The sequence below is a fragment of the Perna viridis genome, chromosome 1 (genome assembly GCF_037379345.1).
Source record: "Perna viridis isolate PV_CMFRI_1.1 ecotype Kerala chromosome 1, ASM3737934v1, whole genome shotgun sequence".
Lineage (NCBI taxonomy): Eukaryota > Metazoa > Mollusca > Bivalvia > Mytilida > Mytilidae > Perna > Perna viridis.
In genome coordinates, this window is record NC_142445.1 from 64,554,960 (window position 1) to 64,565,753 (window position 10,794).

Here is a 10,794-nt window from a genome sequence, read left to right on the forward strand (position 1 = left end):
ATTCGACAGTCATAGGGCAAGTGATCTAAACAATATCATTTTCATTTTTCTTTTTTAAACAAAAAATAAGAGTTATTTACTTGATTGATGGAGGAGCCTGAACAGACATCTGTTCAGGAAAAGTCCCTTTTGCTTACTCAAATTTAAAATATTTGGGCAGTAAATGTTATTTTAGAGACATAAATTTGACAATAACTATTATTGAGTCAAGACATGACAAGCACGTACGTCGACAAGAGGAAGTAAAACTGCTGCTTGACGAAAACTAATTAACTCTAACTGTAATGTAAATGTGCATCTCCTGATTAAAATAATAAAAATGTCTCTATATTCAATATAAAGTGGGTTTATTTTTGTTTCAATTTTAACAGCAAGCAAAGTAAGTACTATTTATATGTGTGTCAAACAACTAAATGTTGATAACATTGATTTCGAAGTGTTTAGCTACAATAAAAATACCAATAAACTTTCATTTTTAATATTATAAAACTACGATATCCTCCTTGACACAAAACGGCCATGAAACACGTAAATGGAAGCTAACGTTAATTTAAAAATAATTATTTATCATTTAATTATCTAGAACATGAAACACTTATAATTCATGATGTGCATTTAAAATGTTGATATAATTGTAATGTATGTCTGTTTTCTTTCATAAGCAAATTGTTTTTGCAGTTAGTGTACCCATAATACAGACACTAGTGGTCAATTTACAACAATAATGCGGGAATATGAATAAAATAAAGAACTCGTCGACAAGTTATATATATACAACGTCTCAGAATGTGACGACTCTATTCTCTACACTGCTCCATCGGATCAAATTGATACAGGGAAGATAACGTAAACTTTTAGAAGGGTCTGAAAAATTCCCAACGATGTAAGAGCTGTCAAATTTGCGAAGCAAATTTTTGTCGTTCCCTCCGCGGGACTCGAACCCGTACCGCTGTGACGTCTATGGCAACACCGCCTGCACTAAGTCCAGCGGCCTAGACCATTCGGCCAGCTAGGCTATATAAAAATATAGGTTTCGCTGGCCGAAAAAAAAAAAAATTAAGAAGCATATTGAAATAGAACTATGGTAAGAAGAATGAGCATTTCTACATCGGTAATCAATTTACTTCTTTGTCTTCAGTTTTAGGATGTCATGATGATTTAGGTTGACCATTCCCGTTCCAAAATTTAAGGTAGTTAGGTAGTTAATAATAGTAAATATACAAAAGATATGCTTCACCCTTTTAAAGCTTCTGCAATAAAGGGCAATTCAGGTAGGAGTTATGTCACTGAAATTGAGTTTTAGATCTAGTTTGTTCCCATTGTAAAATTACAAAATAATATTATTAGTATAAGATCACAAAATTCACTTACAAAATGATTGTATACTTTTACCATGATGAATACATGCATTATTCAATTCTTAAAACAAAGACTGCATGTTACCACGTCGAAATTGTATTTATTCCACTAGATATTCGTGTTGGATGGAAGTGCAAAATCGTGTCACATTTATGATAGTAAAGTTATATAACATTTCAAATAATTGTTTTGTAAGTCAGGTGAGGAAAATCAACCAGGAAGACGAGCAGTGTTAAGTCACATTACTTGATAATGATTAATTGAGCATCGTTTAGTGTATATATATTTTTTGCTAAATCATAAATCACTTCGTAATCTTTACAGTGGTCTTAAACATTAAAAAAATCCTGGATTGCAATCATGATATATTTAAAGAATGTAAAGAATGTCAAGAAAAGGCATGTTGAAAAAGCAAAGTTGTCACCATATCTAAAATAAAACAAAGGGGTTAGATATAATTGTTTTTTCTTTTAAATAATTTAAACTATAAAGCTGAACTACACACCAAAAGCAACTTCATATTTGTTACCAATGTTTCTTTATTTATAGATTTAGAAATATACTATTGATGTTAACAGTGACACGATTTTGTTTTGCTTTTTAATATCAGTTCTTATTTCATTTATCTATGTTAAGAGGCTCATTAACTTTTCTTTTAAGTATTAATTATATTTTACTTAAGCGAAACATTGACCCAAAATGGGCATTATGAGACTGAACTGTGTGCAATATTTGAGCATTATGACACTGAACTTTGTTGTGCAATATTTGGGCAGAAAAATACATGAAATACTGCAGTTATTACATACAAACCTAATTAAACGGCATAACTTTACGGAGAATAGAAACATACACACCACAAATGTGTACCTAATGATGCTGGTCTTTACAAAAGATACTATTCGTCTTTCAGATTCTATTAAGGATTCGTGAATTGTATTTTTGTATTACACATATAACGTAAAATATTCTTCCGTGCAAATAAAATTCTTTCAAATCCATTGTATTGTCATCTTAAATTTTATCTGTGATTACGTTTTTACGAATGGTCAGCTATTTAGCGTTGCTATTTTGTCAATGGACACTTTTGTCTTTCCTTCCCACAGCCTACCGACAATGGACAGATACGTCCTTTCCGCAACTAAGAGAGTTAACTATGTTAAAATATGCAAGTAAGTTTCTTTTTAAGTTTGCTACCTGGTGGACATGACTACTTGCCCTTAGTTACTTCCTTTTTATGAATTTATTTATTACTAGGATTCAACAGGCAAAACAATGCTATGTTTGAAAGCGTTATGTTTCGATCATCACGAATAAATTTCCCTAGATCAATTTTGATTATTTTGGGTTTTCTTAAGGGGATAAATGTCTCCCCGACTGACGACTATTGTCAAATACCTACGCGTATCATAAGTTGTTTTAAGACCATAAAGGATTACGAAGAGTTTACATTTAAAACATGAAACGTTATCAGCCTGTTTTGCATAGGTATATATATAAGTACTACAACTTATCTTGGAGAGTTCTTACTTAATACAATGGTTTGTCGTATACTTTTATTTTCGTTAGTCATAACGCATGGCAATTCATTACGTGAGTTTTTGTATGGTGAGTAGCTATATAAAAATATTGAAATCATCAAACTACGGAACTTTCAAGTGGTATTTGCATTGAAATAAGATACTATATTTAATTTATTTCAATGTAATTAATTATCCTAACAATATATTTCAGTGATGGGATCATAGATAAAGCAAAAAAGTTAGTTGATGCAATAACTTGTCAGAATATGTGGTTTTTTTTTATTTTTGATAAATCAATGTATTTGTCTTTATAAAATTGATCGGGTATTTCTACAAATAGGACGTGGGAATCTAACATTTGAAAACCATGGCAGATATAAACGTGCTCAACAGTCGTTATTCTGTGCAACAAGAAAGCCGGAACAGTGTTGTCCAGGTGATATTTGTTGCAGAGTTTCTATAGGAGATATTTCATGCTGTTGTGACGAATATTGCATCCAAGCTCGAGATTGTTGCCCAGACTATATACAGACGTGTCAAGCAAGTAAGTGATACATGTTTTAAGAACCTTAAACCGCAATAGCGTTAAAAAAAGGTATCGAAAATTTGAAATTGCGTGTCGTGTGTTATTTACTTGAAAGAAATGTAGAAAGAATAATCAAGGGAACCAAGGTTATAGCGGTAATCAAAAGAATGCAATCCAGGGACAAAGACCAGACATGGAAAACAGACACACACAACAAAGAACATAAAGTAACTAAAATCATACATACAAAGTAACAAAAGCAAATGAGCAACTCGGACTCCACTAAAAACTGGGAGCATGGACCAGGTGCACCGGTAGGGTAAGCGTCCTCTGCTTTTCTAGAAACACCCGCCGAGTTGCTCATAAAAAGTCAAGTCCGGGGTAGACAAACGAGGGAAGGAAAACTATGACCCGTTGAATAAATCAGTTCTCATGGTGCTGATGGATACACCATAACGATCCACGGGTTCATGATTACGACCAAACTTAGAAGGAAAATTATACTGCGTCAGCTATCTTTTTATGGATACATTTACAAGTTCAGTGTTTTGCTAAATCGCTATATTCCAACTGAAAAATGGGTGTACCGACAGTTTTATAGAAAGTATGCTTCTTCTGTTTGGTTATCTTTTTAATACATTCCCTGCTCATAATTTCTATAATATTGTCATTTTGGTTTTGACCAAAATATATTAAATTTGAGTCTGTCGTGGTTTGTCTAGGACGTTATGGTCCTTATGAGAAAGCCGTAAATATATATCATAGAGTCTAGGATGTGTAACGACTCCTTTTTTATATTTTCTGCCTTTGAAAATCAAGGCCTACTTATGTCTCTAATACTTCAAGTTAATTTTTGTATTATGATTTTCCTTTTGCTATTTTTCATCCTAAATGATGATATTCATTGCGCATCCCCCTGCGGTATTTAAATTTAACAACCGGTCCATTTTGCTCGTATTTTTAATAAAGTGTCAGATTGTATTGAACGCAACAGAATTCCAGACAGAAAAGCTTTTCCACTACGGATATCAAAATAACAAACTTCTAAAAAAACATGCACTAAAATTGTTTCACCGTAACTTCGATACAAAAATATGATAGAGCTTGCAGGTTTCTAATTAAAAATAGTGTTGCTCACCCAAATGTGTACGGTAATATAGGCTTAAAGCATTTTCTTTTAAACAAAATCCGATGTATTTATCAACTGCCCTGTATAGATTTGCTCGTAAAGGATACTTTTTTAAAACTATCATTTATTCTTTGAACTTAACTTCTTTTTCACAAAAATAGATATTCGACCCCTATTGACATTGATATGTATAAACTTAGTATACTTGACGTAACTATGCCATATCTGTAGTGATAGATTATTTACTGGTTGTTTTGATGGTATATATGTAGTCATTCTTTATTATGCTCTGAGTTAGCTTTCAGTAACTGGTCTCAGTATCGTATTAATTTTCCCATAGACTTCTATAGTGAAGTGCATATTTTTAGGATTTTTTAAAAAAATATGTAAATTGATTCAATAAAACTTATGTAGCATTTCTAAGGACATGTGAAAAAATAATTTCCCGCAAAGAAAATAGGGTGAGTCCACGAAGATCGGACAGGAAAGTAGTCTCGAACTATAAATTGCCATTTTCCCTACTTTCACTTTCGTTTTGCACTCACCAAACCAACCTTTTCAGTGGAACATTTTTATGATATTATGTTAGATTTTCTTTTAAAAAAGTTCTTCATCTTACAGTGTGATGTTTGCTCTATTTTATAAGTCATTGTTCATATCTTTTGACAAAATATTAGTTTGTAGAGAGGCAAAAAGAAAATGCACTATATTTTTATAGCATCCATGTTTTGACGTACACCTGCTCAAGGATATGCAATACGATACTGGTACCTATTACTAATAAACATTTCAATATAATCATAAAAGTTGTTGTTTTTCTGCTAAAGTATTCATTTTCATACTGAAAATTCAGAACATCATTGCCCTGCTATAAACATGAGTTTTCTATTAAAATTTTTATACAGGTACCCTATTCCAGGCATGAGACTAATATCTCAGTGTTAGCCAGAAAATATTACTTTTGATAAAAAGCTGCTGCATTAGTCAAGCTAAGCAAATTTGTGGTTTATTCTGACATGGTAGATACATGAGCTGTACTATGAGTTCCAAATCATTATTTAATCCCCACTTGTGACTTCCATATATGGAAATATTAATATTCGAACCTCCTTTTTTGTCTTTAACTCAAGGGAGCCTCTTGTTTAAAGTAAAGTATAATGACTGGTACAACCAACTGTTTTAAACTATAGATATGGTCATTTCAATTATAATAAATCCAAAAAAAATTATACCAATATCATAGTTTTAAAAAAATATAGCTTTTCATATGTAGAAAATACAGATTTTAAGCCATTTTGGTACCCCAGGCAGATACAAAAGGACCTCAATATGACAGGAAAAGGACTTTTTCTCTAAAACAGATAGCTATGATGCAAGAAAAATAGTTTATTGGTATAAATATTATAATAACAACTGTCTGCTTTAGATATTTTTTGAAAAAATTCAGTTTTTATATGAAAAAACACCTTTATTTTTCTTGCCGCATTAGAATCTGTCCATTTGAACCACTAAAAAAAGTCCACTAAAAAATTGGCTGTTGACTTTTGTGCCATTTCTGTGTTTAAATCAACCACACAGTTATATGGCAACTCATTTTAGCTATTTATTTGAAAGAAAAACAAAAAATAAAAAAAATATTCATTTTTTCATATATAAGAGGCAATGTATGGAAAATGACTATTTTCAAGTCCTAACCACATACTTAAAATGTATTGTAACTTGAAAACTATCCTTTTTGCAGGAGTATTACTTGCTTTAGGTTACATGAATATAGATATGCTCATCATAAACAGTCAAGATAATAATTGTATTGAACTAATATTATACAAATTCATGAAAACAAAATGCATTTCCAAATTTGGTAAAGATTAACCATAAATGCAAAAACCAGAGCTACCATAAAAAATCAGGTTCAAAAGTTGGCTAATTCATCTTAAAAGTGTTACCTGCATTGGGGTATTACTTTTTCAGCTGGTAAAGACCACTTGCTGAATATCCAACTTTACTTGCAAAACTGGCTTACTAGGTCTCAGTATCGTATTAATTTTCCCATAGACTTCTATAGTGAAGTGCATATTTTTAGGATTTTTTAAAAAATATGTAAATTGATTCAATAAAACTTTCACTTATGTAGCATTTCTAAGGACATGTGAAAAAATAATTTCCCGCAAAGAAAATAGGGTGAGTCCACGAAGATCGGACAGAAAAGTAGTCTCGAACTATAAATAGCCATTTTCCCTACTTTCATTTTCGTTTTGCACTCACCAAACCAACCTTTTCAGTGGAACATTTTTATGATATTATGTTAGATTTTCTTTTAAAAAAGTTCTTCATCTTACAGTGTGATGTTTGCTCTATTTTATAAGTCATTGTTCATATCTTTTGACAAAATATTAGTTTGTAGAGAGGCAAAAAGAAAATGCACTATATTTTTATAGCATCCATGTTTTGACGTACACCTGCTCAGGGATATGCAATACGATACTGGTACCAACTGTGAGCGTCATTTAAGTATCTCAGTTTGTCTTTATGGTGTATGTTAGGGTGTTCCATTGAGAGAATCCGATGTATTTTTGAGTAAATTTATGGTGTGCTTGTTTTTGCTTCATTTTATTTTTGAGCTTACATTTAAAGGGGAAGGTTATCAAAGGCTTTACAGAACTAGCTTAACCCCACCGCAGAAATGCACCTGTCTACAGAAAGTTTTTTGTATTTAGGTAATACGCTTATGCATTTGTTGCTAGTTTCACAATGTCCATTCCTTCTTTTTTTAAGGGTAAAGAAAGTATATTTTACCAGATGAGCAAATCGGACTCTATACGGTCTCTAGGTTTAAATAGCGGGGATTTTTTAGAGCTTTCAAAGGAGTGTGTCTACACTTATTGAAGGCATCATGGTGACCTCTATATGGGTTTCTATAAAAGGTCGTGGCCTCAAATCCCCCTTTTTTTATTTTACTTGCATGTAATTCATTTGTTTGGTTTTAAGATAAAAATAAAACGTAAGGTTTAGAAATTGCACTAAATAAATTTAAGAAATTTCATGATTGCAAATGCACGAAATAATAAGAATTAAATGATACCATTCATCTGAAATCGTGAAATCGTTGTCACCCTATAAAAAGTACTTGTAAGTTAAAAATTGAACGTCATTAATATCAATATACCCGCTGAAACAATTGTCTCACTAACCACTCCTTACGTTTCCATTTCTTTACGTGTTAAATATTAATTTCAAAGTTTCACTGTGAATTCCTAGGACAAATGACATCTTGAAGTTGCATACCATTGTAAAGCTTTGAATATAAGGCTTTCAAAATCATTATTCTAAAGGTACGATGATCGCAGTAACTCTTCACAAAATTTACTTGAATGAATAATAATGAAAATCCATATTTTTATCTTTTCTGTTAACTGACAGCATGGAAGCAAATTATTCACACGTATAATCATACACTTTTCTAATTTGAAGTACACATTCTCAGCATTATTTTGACCTTTTTTGATCAGAATACACACAAAAAAGTGCACTTGCAATACATAGATCTAGAATTAATGTGTTTTCAGTATTATGGTGGGGGAGGGGGGCTTGACCGGGAAGTGGTTAGGGGTTAGATTGATGATACTTTTTGACACTCACCCCTTATTTGCACTAAAAATGTAAAACTATAGTATATCCTCTGTACGGATCTGTATTTTGAAAAAAAAAAAAAAAAAAAACATTCATCTACCTCTCAAATCAAACAAATCATGAGCGATATTTCTTGCAAAATGCCAGTTTCATACACCTTCTATATATTTTTAATCTAAAAAATGACACAATGGAATGACGAACTAAGACTTGTTATGTGGTCTGTGATTGTTCAACGTGAATATGGTGGGTTTTTTGACATTTGTTAATCACCTCCTAATCCCCACTGGCTGACCGATTCTTAGGTTGCACTATACATATACGATTGAGGTGCACTGTTTCGTACACAAAATTGGCAAATAAAATTTTGTAAAACTTAAAAATAAATGGTACGACTTGTTGAAAATATTAATTGTGGGTAGTAGAGCTTTCGTTCATAATAGATGCAATACTTTTGAAGGCAAAGAGGTGAGAAATGCTAGCTTTTAATGACAGATTTAGGACCTCATCTAATTAGGTTTTGTCCTCTGCCCCAACTGGCTTTTTCTGAAAAAATGCAAACATTCGCACGAACTTGAAGAATTAAAGTCATGAACAATTTAGTAGAATAAGGTGCACTTATTCATCCTTTTTGTATTTAACATGTCTGCTTTCTTTTCCTGGCAATTTTAAAGTGCCTGATATTTTAGAAAACCAATTTTTTGATTGTTAATTTAGGAAGGCACAGAAAATTTGATATATTTATTTCATCAAGTTACCACAGTTACATATTTTATGACAAAATATGAAAAAAAGAAAGTTTTAATCTCCATAATGTAGTGTTTTGAAAATGATATACTTTTTAGGAACAATTGTCGGATTTGATTGTTTAAGTGTCTCAACTAGCTTTAACATCTCCACAAATTGTCATAGAATTATCTGCAGTGACCTTTCTATAGAGTGGAACCTTAAAAGTCTGACGGATGAGAATCGTGATCTGCCTTTCATTTCATCAATATTACACAAAGTTAATAGAGAATATAGTTTTAGACAGTATCGTAATATTCTAGGCATATCTCTTTGACGAAAATTAAAAATTCTTGTCAAATACGGTGTTTCCTTTATACTTCTATTTTTCTTTTTTTTATATTCCTGTAAAATGAGTTTCCTCATCGTTCAATGAAGACCAAGAGTTGGTCTTGAGCTGGCATTTTCATCACGGTGGGGTTGTTGTCTCTTTGACATATACACCATACCTATTCTCGTTACACTTAATAATGAAAAATTGCAATATCGACAAACGTGACACCTATTTTTTCATTTCATATTTCAATGCAACTTGGTTCAATCTAGCCACGAGCAGAGAATCAGAAAAATCTAGAGGTTGTCCATTTTGTATCAAGCTTAAGTCCCCTAGATTTTCAAATATTTTAATAAGAATCGACATAAATAGTTAAACCAGAGTTTAGATTTTTAAACATACATGATACATTCGAAGCGTTTGTTTTTTGTATCTTAATTACACTTAGAAAAAAAGTAATAGGTATTGTTGTTTTATTTACGAGTAAAACTTTTTTGAAAGTTCAAAAACTTAAAAAAAACTTAATGGATTTTGTTTGTGCAGTTAACTTGAAGGTCAATATTGACTTTATAATTTATAAATTCTTAAGAAGTGCAATTGTAAATTTGACTTAAGAGTATTATAAACTTTAGCAAGTAATAAATATCTTATCAAGAGGGTTGCTTTTACAATTAAAATCACATACACTTTATAAACTTAATTAAATACGATAATTTAGCATTTTCATTCATACACATGACACACGTGTTAGTTGACAAAGTTAGTGCAAATATTTATGTTAAAATCGTGCTTTTTAAACGACCATGAGATCAAATAAAATGATTTTGCATAAGCGAAAAAAAAATAATCTTATATTCTCAGGTTTATACTCCTGTGTATAAGTGATGGTAATTCAATATTTGCTTTTTGTATTCAAGATCCATGCAATACATACTCCGTGATACAGGAGGAAGAGAAAAGATCTACTGACTATGAAACTGACTTTGAAATCGACACTCAATTCAGTGACCATGAAATGAACAATACGTGGTTCAGGGTCAGAAGTGACAATGGTGATAATATGCCCACAAAACCACCTGGAATAAACCATTGTGGCACCATATTCCCAATATGGCTGAATGGTAATTAACATAACAATAAGCTTCACAATCGTTTCCTTAGCTTAGAATAAGATCACATTCTAGTGATATGAAATTAATTGTAATTACTACTTTTTATTTAGCGATCTAGTATACGCTTTATCAATTTTTATAATTTTCTTTATTTTTTTGTCTCAATCCAAAGACGATTCTTTTTATTTTGCATCTCTACCTGTTCAACAAAATCGGATATAAAATGATGTACTTGGTTAATGTTAACTGAAGAGAAATGAACACTACTCTTTCGCTTTATTTAAATTCAATATCTATTAGTTCTCTTCTGTCTACGTCATTTTCTATAACTATGTTTTTGATACAACTACATGTATAAATATGATAATTATGTCAACAAATTTCCTTATACATAATGCTGTAAATTTTGTCCAATTGTTACTTTAGTTTCAATTCTATTCTATTTCAGGAACATT